Genomic DNA, 22955 nt, shown 5'->3' on the forward strand with positions numbered 1-22955 from the left:
CCTGTGGAATCTCTATCTGCTGGGTCCTTTGCTAGTTTGCTGCTTGAAGTCTCTGGTTTTAGACATTAGGATCTATATCTCTATGGATCCTTTGAATTGATGGTGCTATTTTTTGAGCCGCGACGGTATGTGGCCTGATGTACCAAAATTAATCACTTGGTTCTGACCTTGCCTCACCAGCTGTTGCACATGCTGCACTGACAATCCAGGATTATACTGTATCTGATTTGTAGTAACACCTTGAGCTTGTTCAGATGAACTCTGAACTGCCTGGACATCATCATTTCCAGCTGGTGCTGCTTCTTGATGGCTGGTGCCGGTTTGATTAGTCCCTTGAGTCGATGGATCTGGAATGTTGTAATAAGCCGGTCCAACATGATCAACTAGAAACCCATGAAACACATCTTTCATGGCTGTGGGGGTATGGCCCCCAAGACATGGGCTGCGTCCCCAGGGGTGGCCCGACCCACAAGGTTAAGGCATGCACGGCGTTGCTCGGTGTGCACCACAAGACATTGTATAGTACCAAATAGGCTACTTTACTTGTAACCCTACCTCCTCTAGAGTATATAAAGAGATGTAGGGGTCCCCTAGCGGATAGGATCTATCAGATTGGATCTACATACAGATCAATACAATACACCAAAGACACAGGACGTAGGGTATTACGTCGATTAGATGACCCGAACCTATCTAAATCGCTGTCTCTGCGTCTTGTGTCACCATCTGGTTCTTGATTACGCGCACCCCCACCGACAAATCTACCATTGTGGGACACCCCTTGGTGGACTGCCGACGATATTCTATCGACAGTTGGCGTGCCAGGTAGGGGTGTTCGCTTGATCCATGGTGAGCCAGATGGACCTCAAATAAACAACGCGTTCTCGTCATCAATCTCGTGGAGATCCATGCTAGTCCACGACGACAATTCATCGCTGGCTACATCAGCCCCCATGATAGCAGATCCGATCTCAGAACCACCTCCGAGGTCGCCTTCACCAACAACTCACCACCCGCCAGGTGCTCGCCATCAATGCCGACCAGACAACGCCATACGCCACCGACCAGACGCTCCATCCAAAGCTAAGTCATGCTTTAATATTCTTCTAAATATTCTCCGATCTTCGTATATTGCCACAATGTTTCTTCGAACTGTTTTCTCTATATTTGCTCTCCAAACGATTTTCCGAACCCTCAAACAGTCCTGTTGATGCTCGGACGCCTCCAGAGACAGCCCTATCTCTAGCTCCTCCCTACACGTGCTACGGGCTCCGTGCTCTATGTTATGGGTGGTTGGCAGTGGCTCCTTGGTCACGCCTATTCCTCCTACACGTGCATGGGCTCCGCGCTCGACGTTATGGACTATGGGCTAGCTAGGGCTAGAGACTCAGCTACACACTAACTGTTCGGGCGGTTTATATTAAACATAAATATATTTTTATGCCAACTGATCATCGAACTGCATACGTCGTTTCATCACCATTGCTGGTTTTTCTCCAGAGTTTATTTATTTGTGCATCATGTACTACCCGTTCTACATGTTTGCATTGCAGGATCATCGTCCAGGTGATCGAATCACCTGGTGCTCGGGCTTCCCCACCGATCAACTAGTCGGACCGCTCGGTTCATGGACTCCGTCGTCGGCCAGTTGATCGGACTGTTCGCCGCTCGTACTTCATCGCCAGCTACGCCGATTACTCCTCAGCGCTCGGATTCTTCGTGCTCAAGGACTAAGTGGGCACACTTCACCGCACGGACGTCGTCAGCTACGTCGGTGCTCAGACCTCGCCGCCTACGTCGGGTACTCCTCGGTGCTCGGACCTCACTGCCTATACCAAGGACTCCTCGGTGCTCGGACATCGCCGCCTACGCCGGGGACTCCTTGGTGCTCGGACCTCACCGCCTATGCCGGGGACTCCTCGTTCCTTGGTGCTCGGACAACGCCAGCGACGCCGAGGACTCCTCGGTGCTCGACATCACCGCCTACGCCGGGGACTCCTCGGTGCTCGGACCTCGCCGCCTACGTCGGGGACTCCTCGCTCCTCGGTGCTCGGACATCACCAGTGACGCCAGGGACTCCTCACTCCTCGGTGCTCGGTCATCACCAGCGACGCTGAGGACTCCTCACTCCTCAGCGCTCGGTCATCGCCGCCTACGCCAGAGACTCCTCGGTGCTCGGTCATCGCCAGCGACGCCGGGGACTCCTCGCTCCTCGGTGCTCGGTCATCGCCGCCTACACCGGGGACTCCTCGCTCCTCGCTCCTCGCTCCTCGGCCCTCGGTCATCACTAGTGACGCCAGGGACTCCTCGCTCCTTGGTGCTCGGTCATCGTCAGCGATGCCGGGGACTCCTCGCCCCTCGACGCTTGGTCATCGCCGCCTATGTCGGGGACTCCTCGGTGCTCAGACATCGTCAGTGATGCCGGGGACTCCTCGCTCCTCATTGCTCGGTCATCGCCAGCGACGCCGGAGACTCCTCGCTCCTCGATGCTCGGTCATCGCCACCTACGCTGGGGACTCCTTGGTGCTCGATCGTCGCCAGCGACGCCGGGGACTCCTCGCTCCTCGCTCCTCGGCGCTCGGTCATCGCCAGTGATACCGGGGACTCCTCGCTCCTCGGTGCTCGGCCATCGCCAGCGACGCCGGGGACTCCTCGCCCCTTGGCACTCGGTCATCGCCGCCTACACCAGGGACTCCTCGGTGCTCGGTCATCGCCAGCGACGTCGAGGACTCCTCGCTCCTCGGTGCTCGGTCATCGTCACCTACGCTAGGGACTCCTCGCTCCTCGGTGCTCGATCATAGGCGCCTACACCGGGGACTCCTTGCTCCTTGTTTCTCGGTCATCACCAGCTACGCCGGGAACTCCCTGGGTGGTCAGACATCGCCGGCTGCGCCGGGGACTCCTCGGTGCTCAGATCTTGCTATGTCTCGTCGGTGTACTATCAAGCTGCTCCATGCTATTCGGATCAGGGTGCTGATCTTGGGTAGCACGTCTGGGTTCTTGATACGCACATGTCGGATGATGTCGGCAAGCTTTTAGAGTTCTTTTTCTTTGACCCTGCTACAAGATTCATTCTTCATCTTCCAGTAGGCTCGGGGACTAAGTGGGCACACTTCACCTTGCGGTGAATGTGCTTGTTCTCATCTCGAGGCTACGCCCGAGGACTGGCTGCCTGCTCGGCTGGTCTTCTACTTTCTGACCCTGGCACCACATGATTACGTCACCTACTGTCGGGCTCGGGGACTAGCTGTGGAGGTATGGCCCCCAAGACATGGGTTGCGTCCCCAAGGGTGGCCCGGCCCACAAGGTTAAGGCGTGCACGGCGCTGCTCAGTGTGCACCGCAAGACATTGTATAGTACCAAATAGGCTACTTTACTTGTAACCCTACCTCCTCTAGAGTATATAAAGAGAGGTAGGGGTCCCCTAGCGGATAGGATCTATCAGATCAGATCTACATACAGATCAATACAATACACCAAAGACACAGAACGTAGGGTATTACATCGATCAGACGGCCTGAACCTGTCTAAATTGTTGTCTCTGCGCCTTGTGTCACCATCTGGTTCCTGATTACGCGCACCCCCACCGACAAATCTACCATTGCGGGATACCCCTTGGTGGACTACCGACAATATTCTATCGACAATGGTGTTATGGAATGTGTTCAAGAAAATTTTATTATGGTTTGATATGGCATCATGAACAGACTTGTTTATAGCTTCCATGAAGAAACGCCTATCTTTAGTCTCATCTGCATCTGTCTGCCCATGCAACAGAACTCTGGGTAGTGGATATTTCTGAACAATTGTATTGTCACGTGTTTTGGTGTAGGACAACAAACACTTGTTCTGAAATTCTTCTATAGCTTTGCTGATGACATCTTTATCTCCATCAGGTAGGTCTTCATAAGGTACCAAAAGGATGTCGTTGTTGTTGTAAGCCGCCATGACAATTGTGGAGTCACACTAGGTGTGCCAGAACGTGTGTCGGCACGAAAATTTTGTCTGTGCTGAGGCACATGAGCAAGCCGAAAGGGTCTGCTCGATGGAGCTAGAGATCCGCCTAGCTTCAACATAGGGATTATTGATCCTACGCACTCTGCCCGAGACATGCCAGTCAATTTGACCCTGCAATTGACAACGAGAGAAAGCTAATCAGTAATTTAAGGCGGAACATGCCGGTGTTGCCAAACAGTCCCGAATGTGTGGTTCTGAGAGCCGATGTGGAAGGAGATCAACTAAATAGCTGATTCCAACATACTCATAAGAATAAATCAGTTAAAGCTCATGGAGTTATGGAAGAAAAAATCAGTTATCATTCAGGATAAATGTTGTTATTTAGATAAATATTAGTCAATGGCAATAGGATGTCAACACTAATCAGTTTATGCTAAGCCAATGACTGCAAGTAACCGAATCCCTTTTTTATATGAAAATTCAGCCCATCATCATTTAACCATTTAATAGAGATAAATCTATGAACATATTAGATCTCATCTATCGCTATGACCAGTGGGGCATGAGGCAAAATCATGCAGGCCGTAGAAACAGCAATAAATTTGACAACCCTAACTTATTACTAATATCAGTGGGGCATGAGGCAGAATCATGCAGGCCGTAATACAATAATAAGATCATGGAGCTAACATATCTTTCAACCTATCTTTACTTCAACGGTCTCGTAACATGAACTGCATATGTGAAAACACTCGATATCGACTAAAATAGCCGATTCAGGCATAGCGTACAATTAAGGTCATGCCTTATCTAGAACAGATCTACCAAATAACAGTCCCCACTCTACGGTGTTAACAGTGGGGTGTGAGGCAGAATCACACAGGCCATGATAACGGGCCATGGAACGGTTTTCGTTAGCCAATAGATCTATTCAAGACCAGACATGCCTTAACCGCACACTATGCATAATCAAGATTGACATAAAATAGCCGATAAAATATAACTCATCGTTTAAGATGCAGATTAGATCACTTTAGATTAATAAACGATGGGTTAAACAGGATATAAGGCCGATCTAGATCAATCCTAATTGGGCGAAGTGATATTGTTGTAATTGAATAAATAATGAAAGCAATAAGCAATATCGGTAACTTAATGAATCTATCCGAAGGACGCCACCCTTAGATAGAGCCGATAACTTGACCTTAATTTAGTTCGAGCAGTGGAGGTCGACCGGATCGATGCAGTCTTACTTGAACTAAACAAGAGTCGATAACTAACTTATACCAGAGTCGCAGTGGAGATCGACCGGATTGATGCAGTCGTACGAACATAAGTATAAGCCATGATGGTACTTATAGACAGGCTGGAGGTTGGCCAAACCGTTGCAGCCCTGCTTGTTGAAGAACTCGCCGAGATCTATTCTACTCCTACTCCTAAGGTTTGGTCGGAGCCGAAAAAAGTAAGTAACTTGTATTTGATTGATTGTGTATCTCTTAAAATAGCCAGGGTCCAATATTTATACCCAGAGCCTAAACATGAATCATACTCTAGCACGACTCATTACAATCTTTGATATAAAAGAGAACATTCCTAATCTTAAGATAACTTGGACCCTAATCTTTTCCTTTTTGTAAAGTCCGATCTGCATCTCCTGACGTCGACCATAGCCCATTATCGTTACTTGTTGACATCATTCAAAGAGAGTCAATCCCAGTGTTTCCTCAGAATCAGCTGATATCAATCTTCATGCAACCGAGTCCTTGATCGACACAATTTTGGAAGCTTCGAGTTCACACATTTTTCTCTCCAAATTTTGATGTAAACACCTAGCTAGCTCTAGCATCCCAATTGTCGGTATTTTGGACCGGGGGTCCTCAACCAACGAGTGAATTTGTGCTACGTGCTCCCGATTCCGGATGGTGATGCAAGGAGACACAAGGTTTATACTGGTTCAGGCAATGGATGCCCTACGTCCAGTCTGAGAGAGTGTTCTTGTATTCCTCGCACCGAGGTGCTTGTAGTAGGGGATTACAAGCTAGGTGAGAGAGGGAGTTCGTCCTAGGTCTCTGCGAGGGGAAATATGAATTACAGAGTGAGGTGCATTCGTGAGCCGATTTGATCTGTCCTACTCGCCCCCCCCCCCCCCGAAACGGTGCTGGCTACCTCCTTTTATAACCGCAAGGGGAAGCCAGCGTACATGAGAGAACTATGCGTAAAGGACTATTTGATGACGTAGTCTACTCCTGGGGCAGTGTGCCGTCATGGGAGTTCAAGTCTAGTCAGTATGGTCGGGCAGGCGACATGTTGCGCTCCTGTGGATTTGTTGACTTGTGAAGTGCCGAGGCCTGGTGGCTGCTGTAGCTGGTCGCGCCGAGGCCCGCTGTGCAGAGGCCTTTAGAAGCGACAATGCGGGGTCTCAGCGGCCATCTCGTAGTTGATTTAGGTGGAACAGTGCGGGACGTGCGTCTACAAGGTATGGTACCTGTATTGTCAGTGAGGGATGGAAAAAAGGAGATTTGACCGTTGTCCCATCGCTTCTGTAGTAGTGCACTGCCGATCGTGGCTTATGTAGTGGGTGCAGCTAGGCACATTAATTGGATGCGACAACTTGCCAGAGAGACGTTTGAGGCGGAGACGATGAGGTTGCGGGACGAGCCTGGCCTCGGGTGAGGCGGAGCACGAACAGTTTGACCGAGGCCCCTCTAGAGGGTCTCGGGCGAGACGGAGCGGGATCAGTGAGTCCGAGGCCTTGTCGAGGGGTCTCGGGCGAGATGGAGCGGTTGGTGCGCTGATTCCAAGGTTACGGGGACCCAACCCTAACTCCCCATGTCGCGTTATCCTTGGTGCAGGGGTTAGGCTGCACAGTGGTCGGTAACCCATGCTTCGTCCCGTCGCAGATGGTAGGGTGTTGACGCGACTGACGTATAGTCGGCCACTTCACTGTACTGTGCCGTCGTGCGGTTGTCGGAGTAGTTGAGCGCTTTGATTGGATGTGATGTTTAGCCAGAGCAGCTTGGTCAAAGCGGTGGTCGCGGGGCTGGTGCCGAGCCGGCCTCGCGCGAATCGGAGAATCGGTACTTCTTCTGAGGCCTCGGCGATGGGCCTCGGCGAGGGAGCCTCGGGCAAATCGGAGATTCGTTGCTTCCTCTGAGGCCTCAGTGAGGGGGCCTCGGTGAGGGGGCCTCGGGCGAATCGGAGATTCGTTGCTTCCTCTGAGGCCTCGGCGAGGGAGCCTCGGGCGAATCGGAGATTTTGGCCGAGACCTTGTTTGTTCTATTGGTTCTTGCTTTTTAGGGTCCAAGCAGTTTTTCGGTCTTTGCTTCGGGTACCCCTTTTTCTGGTATCCGACAGTAGCCCCCGAGCCTCGGGCGGGAGTGTGAGGCACTCTCCCTGAGGTTTTTTCGAGACTTTGTTTCTCAGTGGCTTTTGTCGGGTTTGTTTTGTACTCGTGATTCCGGTGGGTGCGCGCGAGCGCACCCGCCGGGTGTAGCCCCCGAGGCCCTAGAGGAGTGAGTTCATTCCTCCAGGGGCTTTTTTCTTCGTCGAGCAAGGTGTTCTGTCGTGTTTGTCAGACCCATGAGGGTGAGTTCAGGTCGTTAGTTTTTCGTTCGGGGTGCAGGAGGAGTCCCTGAGCCTACCGAGCCCTCGCGTGCGAGCCTAGGTCGCTGGGTCTCGGCAATGTTGTAGGAAGAGCCCCCGAACCTCTGCTTGGAGCGAGAGGGCGGTCAGGAATTCCCCTGGCTTTTTGTACGACCCTCGTGCATCCTTTTCGTTCGGAAGGAGGGGTTGTTTGCCGAACCCTCGCGTGCGAGACTAGGTCGCCGGGTCTCGGCAAGGTTGCAGGAAGAGCCCCCGAGCCTCCGCATGGAGCGAGAGGGCGGTCAGGAGTTCCCCTGGCTTTTTGTACGACCCTCGCGCATCCTTTTCGTTCAGAAGGAGGGGTTGTTTGCCGAGCCCTCGCGTGCGAGCCTAGGTCGCTGGGTCTCGGCAAGGTTGCAAGAAGAGCCCCCGAACCTCCGCACGGAGCGAGAGGGCGATCAAGAGTTCCCCTGGCTTTTTGTATGACCCTCGCGCTTCCTTTTCGCTTGGAAGGAGGGGTGGAATATGTCAGGCTACCCTCGGTGGGCGCGAGCGGTGACACTTCCGGTGAGCTGCTATTGGGTAAGTCCGAGTGGAGGCCCGTGCCCCATTCGATAGGGGTCGGCTAGTGATCCAGAGACGTACTCCAAAAAGGTACCAGAGGGCTTCTCTAGCGGGTGCCAGGGCCATTCGATTGGCCCTAGGGGCTCGGTGCCTCCCTACGATGGGATCCCCTTTAGAGAACTCCTGCTGGTCTCGGACACGACATAAGGCATCCCAAGCAATCGCTTACCTAGGCCTCGGCCATGTATGGGCTCGCCCATAGTTGTCCCTAACTCTGTTGTCCTGAGGCGGCTGTCGAAACCCTCGGGGACCTAGCCTTCGAACCCCTGGACCGCAACGGGCTCGGTGCCTTTTTCGTCGCATTTTTCCGACCCTCGGGGTGTGAGCTTGGGTAACTCGTTTGTGTTTCTAGGTGCAGGAAGAGCTCCCGAGCCTCCGCATGGAGCAAGAGGGCGATCAGGAGTTCCCCTGACTTTTTGTGTGACCCTTGCGCGTCCTTTTCGTTCGGACGGAGGGGTTGTTTGCCGAGCCCTCGCGTGCGAGCCTAGGTCGCTGGGTCTCGGCAAAGTTGCAGGAAGAGCCCCCGAGCCTCCGCACGGAGTGAGAGAGCGATCAGGGGTTCCCCTGGCTTTTTGTGCGACCCTCGCGCGTCCTTTTTGTTCGGACGGAGGGGTTGTTTGCTGAGCCCTCGCGTGCGAGCCTAGGTCGCTGGGTCTCGGCAAAATTGTAGGAAGAGCCCCCGAGCCTCCGCACGGAGCGAGAGGGCGATCAGGGGTTCCCCTGGCTTTTTGTACGACCCTCGCGTGTCCTTTTTGTTCGGACGGAGGGGTTGTTTGCCGAGCCCTCACGTGCGAGCCTAGGTCGCTAGGTCTCGGCAAAGTTGCAGGAAGAGCCCCCGAGCCTCCGCACGGAGCGAGAGGGCGATCAGGGGTTCCCCTGGCTTTTTGTACAACCCTCGCGCGTCCTTTTCGCTCGAAAGGAGGGGTGGAATATGCCAGGCTACCCTCGGTGGGTGCGAGCGGTGACACTTTCGGTGAGCTGTTAGCGGGTAAGTCCGAGTGGAGGCCCGTGCCCCATTCGATAGGGGTCGGCTAGCGATCCAGAGACGCACTCCAAAAATGTACCAGAGGGCTTCTCTAGCGGGTGCCAGGGCCGTTCGATTGGCCCTAGGGGCTCAGTGCCTCCCTACGATGGGATCCCCTTTAGAGAGCTCCTGCTGGTCTCGAACACGACATAGGGCATCCCAAACAATCGCTTGCCTGAGCCTCGGCCATGTACGGGCTCGCCCATAGTTGTCCCTGACTCTGTTGTCCTGAGGCGGCTGTCGAGACCCTCGGGGGCCCAGCCTTCGAACCTCTAGACCGTAATGGGCTCGGTGCCCAGTTCCTTAGTCTGGAAGGAATCACGTGGGGGATATTCCCTTTCCATCGGCTGACAACGGTAGGCGCGCCTTTCACGGCGGTTCCTCGAGGGCGAAAAAGGCGCCTGCCATTGCTGCGGATAGACTCTGTCGCGCTGTCTGCGGATGGGACGTTACTACGTGCAGTTAGTAAAAACGGTGCGTGGGTGGTTTTACCGGATCTGCATTAATCGCGCTAGATCTAGAAAATCATCACCCTGATTTCGTCGCTCACCCGTTTCCGATTTCGTCGTTTGCCGTTCGCCCTCTCCCCTATAAATACGCGACGAGCGGCGGCTCTGCCTCTCCTTACCTTTTTCGCTCACAATCGCCCTCTCTGCCTTCGAGCATTTGCTAAGAGCAGAGGAGAGCGTCGGGAAGAAGTGGGGAGAGGGGAAAAGAGAGAAAGAGGGAGCGAGTAGTCGAGGGTTCGTCTTACCATTGTAGTTGTGTTCTCCACTGCACCGATGGCGGGCGTCAGAATCCTCCAGGTGGATCCTTGGGGTCGCTCCGATGTGTCGGTGGAGATGCTGCAGGCGCTTGTCGACGCTGGTCTTCTCCGCTCGATCACCGACCCCGATAGGCCGGAGTGGATCGCTCCAGGGAGCGAGTCGGAGCCGAGGCCACGTGAAGGCTATGTGGTGAGCTTTGTCGTTTTCCACGAGCGAGGCCTCGGTTTGCCGGCGGACCAGTTCATGCGGGCGCTCCCGCACTACTACGGTGTGGAGCTTCACAACTTCACCCCCAATTCCATCGCGCAGGCGGCCATCTTTGTCGCTGTCTGCGAGGGGTATCTGGGGATCGCTCCCCACTAGGAGCTGTGGCTCCACTTGTTTCGGGCGGTTTTCACCACCAAGCCGGCGGGCGTGAAGGGCGCTCGAAAGGCGTTGAGGGCCGGCGGCTGCACTCTCCAAGTGCGCCAAGACCGGCAGTCCCTCTATATCCCGGCTCAGCTCGCATCGTCCAACCGTGGCTGGCATAACGGATGGTTCTACCTCCGCAATGATGATGGCGGGTTCCCCCCTATACTGGGCGGATTGTGGAGAGTCAGCCGAAAAAATGGGGTTACGGTGTTGTCAAGGTCGATCAGCCCAGGCTAGAACCACTCCTAAGGGCCCTGGGGAAGCTGCGTGACTGCGGCCTTACGGCGGCCGTGGTCGTGGCGGCTTTTCATCACCGGAGGGTGCTGCCGCTGATGGCTCGGCGGTGGCGCCTATTTGAGATGACCCCGAGTGATCCGATCGAAGGTATCAAGATGTCCGCCTTCGCCATTTCAAATGACAAGACCCTGCGTCGGGTGAGAGAGGCGGTGGATGGGAAGGTGAAGCTTGACGATTTGATGCCTTTCCCGATGCGCCCGTCGCGGGGGTACATCCCACGGGTAAGTTGGGTGTTGTCGAGGCCTTCACGGCCTTCTTGCTCCTTGTCTTTTTTGTCCGTTGCCTTATTTCGTCGTTCCTGCAGGGGATGAGAGACGTGCGAGCCTCCCCGCCGCCTGTTCCTAAGGACGCGGTTCGACGGGCAGCGAACCGGACACGTGCCGAGGCGCAAAAGAAGTGGAAGGATGCTGAGGAGGCCAAGCGCACGAGGAAGATCCTTGAGCGCGAAAAGTTGGACGAACATCGCCGGCGTCAGAAGCTTGAGGGTCTCTCGGTGGAGTCGTCGCCGATGCCGTCGTCGTCGGAATCCTCGGGCGATGACGACAAGAGCGAGGCGGGGAAGGGTACCCTGGACCACCTCCCCGACATTAAGGAGGTGGCGCCCGGGGTGTCTCTGGGAGACGTCCGTCTTGTTGTCAAGGACGATACGCCCGAGCCGCGGGTGTTGGGGAAGCAGGCTGTCAGCCCGGTGAGCTCGGCGGCAGAGGTAGGGCGAGCGATGGCGGGGGCGCCTCAACCATCTCTGCGGACGGTTGAGGGGGTGCCGGGGTCCGGTGGTGACCAGCCGGTACCAGTGGATACAGAGGCCGTGCCACCGCCACCACCGCCGCCGTTGAAGAGGAGGGACGTCATACATAAGCGGTTGTGTCCTCGTTTGCGGTAAGTGTATTTTTTTTTGTGGAGTTTGTAGTATTCCCTGCTTGCCCCTTGGTTGTACGCTAACCTTGGGAGTGTCTTTGCGTCCAGCCTGAAGCGTCGGGTGGAGGAACCTGCCTTGGTGCCCCATAAGGCGCTCAAGGTGGACATCAGCTCCACCACCCGCCGGGCAGAGGAGGCGCAGGCTGGCGTGCAGGGTGGCACGGCGTCGGGCGAGGCCGTCCTGGACAAACCGGTTGCCCAAGAAAAGGGCGCCGAGGCAGCCACAGAACGAGTGGGGGAGGAGGAGCCCACGCCCCGTGGTGTCGTGGGTCTTGGGGTGAATGAGGCCGAGGCGTCCACTCCTGCCGAGGCCATCGAGGGTGAGGCTGGAGCCCCCAAGACTTCTGAAGCCATGGCGGTGGACGCGGGGGTCATCGAGGTAGAGGTGGCAGAGGCCAGAGCCCCCAGTTCCGTCGAGGCCGAGGCAGGGGAGATGGAGACAGGGCAAGTTTTGGCACCGCCCCTGGTTCAGGCGATCTCGTCTGATGATTCCTCCCATAGGAAGGAGGCGGCGGACGTCGAGGCGGTCAGTACCATGGAGCAGCCAGTCCCGGCTCCTGTCGAGGGGAGTTCGGTCCTCGTCCGGGTCCGACCTGAGCCCCACGGGTGGAACTTCCCGCGTGTTTTCTGGCGGGACCGGGCCGACCCTGAGGGGGAGCCCGTGTTCGCCCTTGAAGATGTTGTGGAGGGGGGGCGATGGGACACCCTCGAGCAGTACCGCCAACTGGCGGTGAAGTCACTGCAGATAGCGATGTCTATTATGGAAGGGGACTTGCCTGGTGTTACCCAGGTAAGTACTTTCCTCTCTCGTGCCGTGTTGTTTTCTCTCCGAGCCCCATCGCAGCATTTGACGTGCGTTTTTGCCTTTTCAGGAGCTCGAGGCCCGGTCCCTTGGGAAATCGGTGTTCCTACGAAAGGAGAGGGACATCTAGGACCAGCTCCGGTGGTAGAAGGGCCTGCTTGCCGATGCCTAGGGGCTCTTGTCGGCACGGAGTGCGGAAGTGGGGGACCTCCGCCTTCGCTGTGCTGACCTTTAGGCCGAGGTGGCCATGGCTAAGGAGCAGTCTGCCCCTTTGGTGGCGAAGATCAAGGAGCTGGAGGAGGAGCAGGACTCCTTCAGGTCCCGGGCCCAAGAAGCGATGGCCTCTGCCAAGGCCACCGCCGGGCAGCTAGGTATGGAGCAGAGTGAACACCAGCTGACGAAAGTCGCTTTGGCAGAGGCTACCAAGGCGGCCGAGGCCTCTCGAGTCGAGGCTTTAGACTGGAAGAAAAAAGCCGAGGGTAAGTTCTGCCGAGCCGCGCCCCTTGTTCCATTTGCTCTGGTTTGCGTTTGACTCCTGACTCTTTGTTGTGTCATAGATTTGGAAAAAGAGTTCTCCCAGGCGGCCAAGGCCTCCGTCGCAATGCAAGCGGTGCTGGACATTGAGGTCTAGGAGCACGAGGCGCTGCGTAGCGTCGCCCGTACCGCCTGTGAGGCTCTGGAGGTTGAGGGGGTCGAATCAGCCGACTCCCTTGGGAGCCGCCTGACTATGTTGAGCGGCCGCGTCGACGAGCGACTCCGGGGGGCATTGCACATGGGTGTCAAGTGCGCCCTAGCCGTGTCTCTTCGCACTACGCCATCAACCTCGAGACTATCAACGATGGCTACATCTTGCCGGAAGATGACGAGGAGGCCGATGCAGAGGTCGCGAAGCTAATGGAGGCGGCCGAGGCGCCTGGCATGGCGCTGGCCCGTCTATTTGAAGAAGAGGTGGTCCCTCCCGCGCCAGGCGCCGATCCTTAAGCTTTGACCTGGGCCAAAAGTGGCCATGTAACCGGATTGGGTTAATTGTCATATCGTGACATTTTGTGGTCGTCGAGGCCTTTAAAGTATTTGCGCGTGTGTGTTTTTTAACCGTTTTCTGTTCTATTTCCGAGCATGTACCCTCTGTCTCGTTCTTGGACACACGCAAAGAACTTCTTCGGAGCGTAAGCCATCACTTGGCGAAGGGTGGCGAGGGAGTTGCCATAGCCCAGAGGCGTAGGCCGTTCTCACGGCTCGACCGGCCCTTTGGCCTCGAGACAAGCTTTTGGTCCTTAGGTTTTTTGCGATGGTCCTATCGGAGCACGAGAGAGTTTGGCGTAGAAATTTTCGAAAGATGGTAAGAAACGGTGTCCGGGACTTAGGGGGGTTTCCCCCTTATAGCCCCTGAGGGAGGCTCGGCTTTGCAGAGGCAGAGCCGAGTCTCCCTTATAGCGTTATTGTGATGTCGAGCCCCTATCGATAGACAGCTTTTTTGCAAAGAACTTCCTCGGAGCCTAAGCTGTCCCTTGGGTGAAAAGGTGCTGAGGGAGCTGCCGTAGCCCTGGGGCGTAGGCCGTTCTCATGGCTCGGCCGGCCTTTTGCCTTTGGGATGATCTTTCGGTCCTTAGGTTCCATACAACCGACTTGTCTATAAGGGGGTTCCTCGAAAGACTATAACAACTAAAGAACACTTCTTTATTGTATTTCGAGAAACAATGTAAACAACGTTTGGAAATTTAAGGGTAGAAACAACATAGCTGTTCTATGTTCCAAGCGTTGGTGAAGATTTCGCCCTTCTCGTTGGCTAGCTTGTAGGTTCCGGGCTTCAGTACTTGGGCTACGATGTACGGTCCTTCCCATGGCGGGGTCAGCTTGTGGTGGCCCTTACTGCTCTACCTTAGCCTTAGCACCAGGTCGCCCACCTTCAGGTCTTGGCTCCAAATGTGCCAGGCTTGGTAGCGTCGTAGGGCTTGCTGGTATTTGGCCGAGTGTAGTAGTGCGACGTCTTGGGCTTCCTCCAGTTGGTCGAGGGCATCCTCGCGGGTAGTGTGGCTGCTTTGCTCGTTGTAGGCCTATAGCCTCGGGGAACCATACTCCAAGTCGGTGGGGAGGATAGCCTCGGCACCATAGACCAGGAAGAACGGTGTGAACCCCGTGGCTCGGCTTGGTGTATTCCTCAGGCTCCAGATGACCGACGGGAGTTCGGCAAGCCATTTCTTGCTGAATTTCTTCAACCGGTTGTATATTCTAGGTTTGAGACCTTGTAGGATCATGCCGTTTGCACGTTCTACTTGGCCGTTTGTCCTAGGATGTCCTACGGCCGACCAGGCCACACGGATGTGGTGGTCATCGCAGAACGTCAGGAATTTGTGGCCGGTGAATTGTGTCCCATTGTCAGTGATGATGGTATTCGGGATTCCGAACCTATGGATGATATCCGTAAAGAATAGCACTGCTTGCTCGGATTTGATTTGGGTGATTGGATGAGCCTTGATCCACTTGGAGAATTTGTCAATGGCTACCAGCAAATGGGTATAGCCCCCGGGTGCCTTCTACAGAGGCCCAACCATGTCCAGCCCCCACACGGTGAATGGCCATGTGATGGGGATGGTTTGGAGGGCTTGGGCCGGGAGGTGCGTCTGTCGAGCGTAGTACTGGCATCCCTCGCAGGAGCGTACTAGCTTCGTGGCATCGGCCATCGCTGTTGGCCAGCAGAAACCTTGGTGGAAGGCATTTCCCACGAGCGCCCGAGGCACTGCGTGGTGCCCGCAGGCTCTCGCATGCAAGTCCCAAAGTAGGGATTGGCCAGCCTCGGTGGTGATGCATCGTTGGAGAATACCGGATGGGCTACGCCTATACAACTTGCCATTGCAGAGGACGCAGGACTTGGCTCGTCGCGCAAGCCGTCGGGCCTCGGTCCTGTCAGCAGGAAGCTCTCCTCAAACAAGGCGATCAAGGAACGGGACTCGCTAGTCCATGCCTTGGTCACCCTTGGGAGGTTCCACATCGATTGCCATGGCCCCGGGCTCGGCAGCAGAGGTCTCGACGACAAAGGGGGCCTCGGGCCCTACGGTGGGCTCAACCGGGGGGCCTGCCTCTGCCGTTGATACGTAGTTGATGGAAGGCTTGTGGAGGTCTCTAGCGAAGACATTCGGGGGGACTGGGGTCCGTGCCGACGCCATCTTTGCTAGCTCGTCCGCGGCCTTGTTGAACTTTCATGCGACGTGGTTGAGTTCGAGGCCATCGAACTTGTCCTCTAGGCTGCGTACCATTGTGCAGTATGCCTCCATCTTGAGGTCGTGGCAGTTTGACTCCTTCATCACTTGGTTGATGACGAGCTGCGAATCTCCTTGAACGTCGAGACGCCGTGCCCCAAGTTCAATGGCGATCTGCAGGCCGTTGACGAGGGCCTCGTATTCGGCCACGTTGTTGGAAGCGATGAAGTAGAGTCGGATTACGTAGCGCATATGTACTCTGAGGGGTGAGATGAAGAGTAGACCCGCGCTTGCCCCGGTCTTCATCAGAGACCCATCGAAGTACATGGTCTAGTATTCTGCCTAGGCTTGAGTAGATGGTAGTTGGGTATCGGTCCATTCTGCCACAAAGTCGACCAAGACCTGAGGCTTAATGGCTTTTCGTGGTGCGAAAGACAAGGCTTCCCCCATGAGTTCCACAGCCCACTTGGCAACCCTACCCGAGGCCTCCCGGTTATGGACTATCTCTCCCAAGGGGAAAGATGTCACCACGGTAACCGGGTGGGACTCGAAGTAGTGACGCAGCTTGCGTCGAGCCAAGATTATGGCGTAGATTAGCTTCTGGATGTGGGGGTAGCGCATCTTGGTCTCGGAGAGCACCTCGCTGATGAAGTAAACAGGTCGTTGGATGGGTAGAGCATGCCCTTCTTCCTGCCTCTCGACCACTACGGCCGCGCTGACCACTTGGGTCGTTGCGGCGGCGTAGAGTAAGAGGGCTTCGCCTTCAGTTGGTGGCACTAGGATGGGAGGATTGATGAGCAGTGCCTTGAGTTTAGTGAGGGATTCTTCGGCCTCGAGGGTCCAGGAAAAGCGTTCGGATTTTCTCAAGAGGCGGTACAGAGGCAGACCTTTTTCGCCAAGGCATGAGATGAAGCGACTTAGGGCCGCAAGGCATCCCATAACCCTCTGCACTCCCTTGATGTCCCAGATCGGTGCCATGTTGGTCATGGCCAAGACCTTCTCTGGGTTAGCCTCGATGCCACGCTCCGAGACTATGAACCCCAAGAGCATGCCTCGGGGGATCCCAAAGACACACTTCTCGGGGTTGAGCTTGATGCCATTTTCCCTAAGGCATTCGAAGGCTATCTCCAGGTCCTTGACGAGGTCACTGGCCTGCCTGGACTTGACTATGATGTCGTCCACATAGGCCTCGATGGTTCACCCGATGTGCTCGCCAAAGGCCTGGGTCATGCACCGCTGGTACGTGGCCCCTGTGTTTCTGAGGCCAAATGGCATAGTCGTATAGCAGTATAGGCCAAATGGGGTGATGAAAGAAGTCGCGAGCTGGTCGAACTCTTTCATCTTGATCTGATGGTAACCGGAATACGCATCAAGGAAAGATAGGGTCTCGCATCCCGCAGTGGAGTCGACGATTTGGTCGATTCGAGGCAATGGAAATGGAACTTTTGGACATGCCTTATTTAGACCGGTGTAGTCTACACACATCCTCCACTTTGCATTTTTCTTTTTAACTAATACAGGATTAGCTAACCACTCTGAGTGGGACACTTCCTTGATGAATCCGGCTGCCAAAAGCTTCTGCACCTCCTCGCCGATGGCCCTGCGCTTTTCCTCGTCGAATCGGCGCAGGCTCTGTTTCATCGGTCTGGAGCCGGCCCGAATGTTCAAGGCATGCTCGGCGACCTCCCTCGGTATGCCCGACATGTCCGAGGGGCTCCACGCGAAAATATCAACGTTCGCGCGGAGAAAGTCGACGAGCACGGCCTCCTATTTGTTGTCGAGGGTGGCGCTGATCCTCAGTGCTCGGTCGCTGGAGCAGGTGGGGTCAACCAGGACAAGCTTGACGGCGTCTGCTGGCTCGAAGGTCCCGGCTCGGCGCTTGGAGTGGGGTGCTTCACTGCCGAGCTGGTCGAGGTTGACGATGAGGGTCTTGGCCTCAATGACAGCCTCGGCGTACTCGACGCATTCGACGTCGCAGTCGTATGCATGCTCGTACATGGACCCGACAGTGATGACGCCATTTGGGCCCGGCATCTTGAGCTTGAGGTAGGTGTAGTTGGGGATCGCCATGAACTTGGCGTAGCACGGGCGCCCCAGAATGGCATGGTATGTTCCCTTGAACCCAACCACCTCGAAGGTAAGCACCTCCTTGCGGTAGTTGGAGGGGGTGCCGAAGCAGACGGTCAAGTCGATGCGTCCAAGGGGTCGTGTGCGCTTCCCTGGCACGATGCCGTGGAAGGGCACGGCGTCGCCTCGAAGCCATGACCGGTCGAGCTCTAGGAGTTCTAAGGTGTTGGCGTAGAGGATGTTGAGGCCGCTGCCTCCGTCCATCAGCACCTTGGTAAGCCAGGTGTTGCCGATGATTGGGTCGACGACAAGTGGGTACTGCCCGGGGTTCGGGACATAATCGGGATGGTCCTTTCGGTCGAAGGTGATTGCCTCCCGAGACCAGTGGAGGTACTGGGGGGTGGCTACCTCAACCGAGAAGACCTCTCGGCGTTCCTTCTTCCGCTGACGCACCGTGAGGCACGCTGAAGGTCCGCCGAAGATCATGAAGGCATTTTGAACCTCGGGGAACCCATCGTCCTTGTCGTCTTCCCTGTCACCTGCGCCCCTTTTCTTGGCATCGTCATTGGGGAGTCCGAGCTTGGCGTAGTAACGCCGGAGCATGGTGCACTCCTCAAGGGTGTGCTTCACCGGGCCCTGATGGTAAGGGCAGGGCTTCTTGAGCATGTCGTCGAAGAGCCCTAGGCCTCGGGGGTTCTTGCGGTCCGCGGCCACAACGAGACTAGCCTCGAGGGCCTCCCGCTTCCCCTGACAACCTTTTTTTCTTCTTCTGGGCGGGGCGAGATGTCGAGGCCTCAGGGGTCTCGTCGCTCCGCTTCCCTTTGGCATTGTTGTTGGGGAAGATGGCCCCCACGGCCTCTTCGCCTGAGGCAAAACTGGTGGCGATGTCGAGGAGTGTCAATGCCGTGGTTGGCACGCTTCGGCCCAACTCCCGGACCAGGTCTCGGCAGGTGGTGCTAGAGAGGAACGCCTGGACAATCTCCGAGTCGCCGACGCTAGGCAACTCGGTGCATTGTTTGGAGAATCGCCGGATAAAGTCTCGGAGAGACTCATCTGGCATCTGGCGACAACTCTTGAGGTCCCAGGAATTCCCTGGGCGCGCGTACGTGCCCTAGAAATTCCCGACAAAGACCTTTACCAAGTCTCGCCAGTCATGGATCTGCATGGGGGGAAGGTGTTCGAGCCAGGCTCGCGTTGAGTCTGACAGGGACAAGGGAAGGTTGTGGATGATGAGAAGGTCATCGTCCGCGCCGCCTAGCGGACACGCCAGGCGGTAGTTGGCCAGCCACAGTTCGGGATTGGTCTCGCCGCTGTACTTCGAGAGGTTGGCCGGTTGTCGAAACCGGGCCAGGAAGTGGGCGCTGCGGATGGCCTTGCTGAAGACCCGAGGGCCAGGTGGCCCGGGAGAAGGACTGTGGTCCTCCCCACTGTCGTAGCGGCCGCCTCAGTGCACCTGGTAGCCTCGGGTGGCCCCATCGCGGTCGTGGCGCCGTCGCCTTTTGACCACGTTGTGGTCATCTTGCGCCTCACGTCGGTCGTCGAGGCGGTCGTGAACCGAGGGAGCCTTGAGGTGGTCGTGCACCGAGGGAGCCCTGAGAGGGTTGTTTTGGGGTGTCCCCGCGTCGTCGAGATGCGGAGCTTTCGGCTTGCTGTACCACGGCGGTCTCAAGAAGCTCCCGGAGCTCGCCGTGGACCCGTCGTCCCTCCGTGGTAGAGGGCTCGGGCATCGCTCTGACTAGCATTGCCGCTGCCGCGACGTTCTAGCTAGCGCGGTTGAAGACTGGGGGCTGCTCACTCCCCTCGTCGTTAATGATGCGGCGGTGGACGTCGCCAGCTCTCCGTCGGGCCGCTCCGCCATCACCGCGACCCTGCTGCTCTTGCTCGAGGGTGGCTCGGAGCTGCTGCAGGAGGAGTCGGTCTTGCTCGACCTTGGCCTGAAGCTCACGGAGCTGCTCCAGGTCTAGGCGTCGAAGTTCATCGAGGGTGGGGACACCCGCTAGCGCTGGCGGGGACCCTCTACGTGGCAGCGTGGCGTTGGCTGCCGCTCCGCCTTCGTTGCCCGTGCTCGGCATTCCGAGCTTGATTTGGAAACACTCACGAGTCGGGTCGTGAGCGTCCTTGTCGTCGGAGTCGGAGTAGCCGAAGCAGTAGTCGCTTGCGACCATGAAGCGGTGCATCGCCTTGGGGTCACGAAGCCCGGTGAAGTCTGCTCCGGCCCACGCTTCGTCCTCCTCCGAGGAGTCAGTGTGGGCGTGGATCGAAGTTGTGGTAATGGGGTCAAGGGCATGACGTTGATGAATGGAGATGAGAGCGGTGGCGTAGGAGGCGGCGGCATTGGTCAGCCCGAAAGAGTATGGGGATGGTGCCGTCGCCGGGCCCTGCTCCGTCGGAGCTGGCTCCTCGGGAGGAGACGGGACAGAGCCTGATGATGGGGTGACGCCGTGCGCCACCGGTGTTTTTCCCCCGTCGATGCTTAATCCGGACAGGTCCCCGTGCAGGGACTCTGTACCAGCAGCCGGGCACGGGACATCAGCGGAGCGTGGAGCGTTGCCCTGAACTCGCGTGGCGTTGGGGTGGCCCTGCTCGCGTCGCGCCTGGCGAGCTTGACCGGAGCGGCGGCCCGGGCGCCGTTCGCGCGTGGGCTGCCGGTGCATGACGTCGTCGTCGGTCGACGGTGCTCTGGGTGAGAGGAGTACCATGTCGTACTCGTGCCCTAGAGACATGAACTCTAGGCTTCCGAACCAGACGATCGTCCCGAGACGCAGCGGTCGCACGGGATCTGCCATCCGGAATCTGCTGGGATGACTAAGCTGACACGCAGATGCCCCTACCTGGCGCGCCAACTGTCGGTATTTTGGACCGGGAGTCCTCAACCAACGAGTGAATTTGTGCTGCGTGCTCCCGATTCCGGATGGTGATGCAAGGAGACACAAGGTTTATACTGGTTCAGGCAATGGATGCCCTACGTCCAGTATGAGAGAGTGTTCTTGTATTCCTCGCACCGAGGTGCTTGTAGTAGGGGTTACAAGCTAGGCGAGCGAGGGAGTTTGTCCCAGGTCTCTGCGAGGGGAAATATGAATTACAGAGTGAGGTGCGTTCGTGAGCCGATTTGATCTGTCCTACTCGCCCCCCCCCCCCCCCCCCCCCCGAAACGGTGCTGGCTACCTCCTTTTATAACCGCAAGGGGAAGCCAACGTACATGAGAGAACTATGCGTAAAGGACTATTTGATGACGTACTCTACTCCTGGGGCAGTGTGCCGTCGTGGGAGTTCAAGTCTAGTCAGTATGGTCGGCCAGGCGACACGCTGCGCTCCTGTGGATTTGTTGACTTGTGAAGTGCCAAGGCCTAGCGGCTGCTGTAGCTGGTCGCGCCGAGGCCCGTGCAGAGGCCTTTAGAAGCGACAATGCGGGGTCTCGGTAGCCATCTCGTAGTTGATTTAGGCGGAACAGTGCGGGACGTGCGTCTACAGGGTTTGGTACCTGTATTGTCAGCGAGGGATGGAAAAAATGAGATTTGACCGTTGTCCCGTCGCTTCTGTAGTAGTGCACTGCCGATCGTGGCTTATGTAGTGGGTGTAGCTGGGCGCATTAATTGGATGCGACAACTTGCCAGAGAGACGTTTGAGGCGGAGACGACGAGGTTGCGGGACGAGCCCGGCCTCGGGCGAGGCGGAGCACGAACAGTTTGTTCGAGGCCCCTCTAGAGGGTCTCGGGCGAGACGGAGCGGGATCAGTGAGTCCGAGGCCTTGTCGAGGGGTCTCGGGCGAGATGGAGCGGTTGGTGCGCTGATTCCAAGGTTACGGGGACCCAGCCCTGACTCCCCACGTCGCGTTATCCTTGGTGCAGGAGTTAGGCAGCACAGTGGTCGGTAACCCATGCTTCGTCCCGTCGCAGATGGCAGGGTGTTGACGCGACTGGCGTATAGTCGGCCACTTCGCTGTACTGTGCCGTCGTGCGGTTGTCGGAGTAGTTGAGCGCTTTGATTGGATGTGATGTTCAGCCAGAGCAGTTTGGTCAAAGCGGCGGTCGCGGGGCTGGTGCCGAGCCGGCCTCGCGCGAATCGGAGAATCGGTACTTCTTCTGAGGCCTCGGCGATGGGCCTCGGCGAGGGAGCCTCGGGCGAATCGGAGATTCGTTGCTTCCTCTGAGGCCTCGGCGAGGGGGCCTCGGGCGAATCGGAGATTCGTTGCTTCCTCTGAGGCCTCGGCGAGGGGGCCTCGGGCGAATCGGAGATTTTGGCCGAGACCTTGTTTGTTCTATTGGTTCTTGCTTTTTAGGGTCCAAGCAGTTTTTCGGTCTTTGCTTGGGTACCCCTTTTTCTGGTATCCGACACCAATCTTGCTCCATCTTTTTTTTTATCTCAACTGAGAAATGACGGAATCATGAACTACGTGCTTGCAGGCTGGAGGGCCACAATGGAGGGTGCTGCTCGGCTGGCGAGACGGCACGATGAATAACATCGAGAGCGCCAAGAACCTACCCAGCCCTTTCGACCCCTAGGACAAGCTCCAGGAGAAGTTCAGAAACTTCAATCTCGACAACACTGACCTCGTCGCCCTTCAAGGTAATGTCGACTACTTATATCTACCAAAACATATCAGAAAATACAGTCGTGTATGGTTCAGAGTTCAGACCTCTACAATTCTTTACACTATGGTTCACATACTGATTTCAGCAACAAATTATTCCTATTTCAGGAGCGCACACTTTTGGTAAAGTACAATGTTAGTTCACGCAAGAGAATTGCGCAGCTGGGCAGCCAGAGGACGAACTTGAGAACCTAGACCGGGTCACCCCCAGCCTGTTTGACAACAAGTATTACGGTAACCTCCTGCACGGCGCCGCACAGCTACCCTCCGACCAGGTCATGCTGTCAGACCCTACCGCGGAGGCGACGACCGCTCCCATTGTTCATCGGTTTGCAGGAAATCAAAAAGATTTCTTCAGGAACTTTGCCGCATCCATGGTTAAGATGGGCAACATAAGCCCGCTAACTGGGACTGATGGAGAGATACGGAAAAAATTGCCGAAAGACCGACAGCAAACGCTATTGAAAACTTCTTTTCAATTTGATTGATTGACCAATTGCGATGTACGTGTAAATAATCATTCTTTCAATTCTTTTCCTCATTCTTTGTATCTGTAAGATGGTCCGCTTTTCTCTTCCTCATTCTTTGTAACTGTAAGATGTTCCGCTTTTCTCTTTCCGGAAGTAAAGCAAACGTGAAAAATGTTTTACCCGCCTTCGGCCTCCTAAACAGGGGTGGACATAGAACGGATATGAACCAATTTTGGATATCTATTAGT

General features: G+C 56.1%; 1 pseudogene; it reads left to right on the forward strand.

Annotated features, from left to right (window-relative positions):
* LOC136515782 (peroxidase 2-like) overlaps window positions 1–22725 on the forward strand; it is a 79583-nt pseudogene extending 56858 nt beyond the window's left edge.
* The last annotated feature ends 230 nt before the right edge of the window (window positions 22726–22955 follow it).

This window comes from Miscanthus floridulus, chromosome 17 (assembly GCF_019320115.1).
Source record: "Miscanthus floridulus cultivar M001 chromosome 17, ASM1932011v1, whole genome shotgun sequence".
NCBI lineage: Eukaryota > Viridiplantae > Streptophyta > Magnoliopsida > Poales > Poaceae > Miscanthus > Miscanthus floridulus.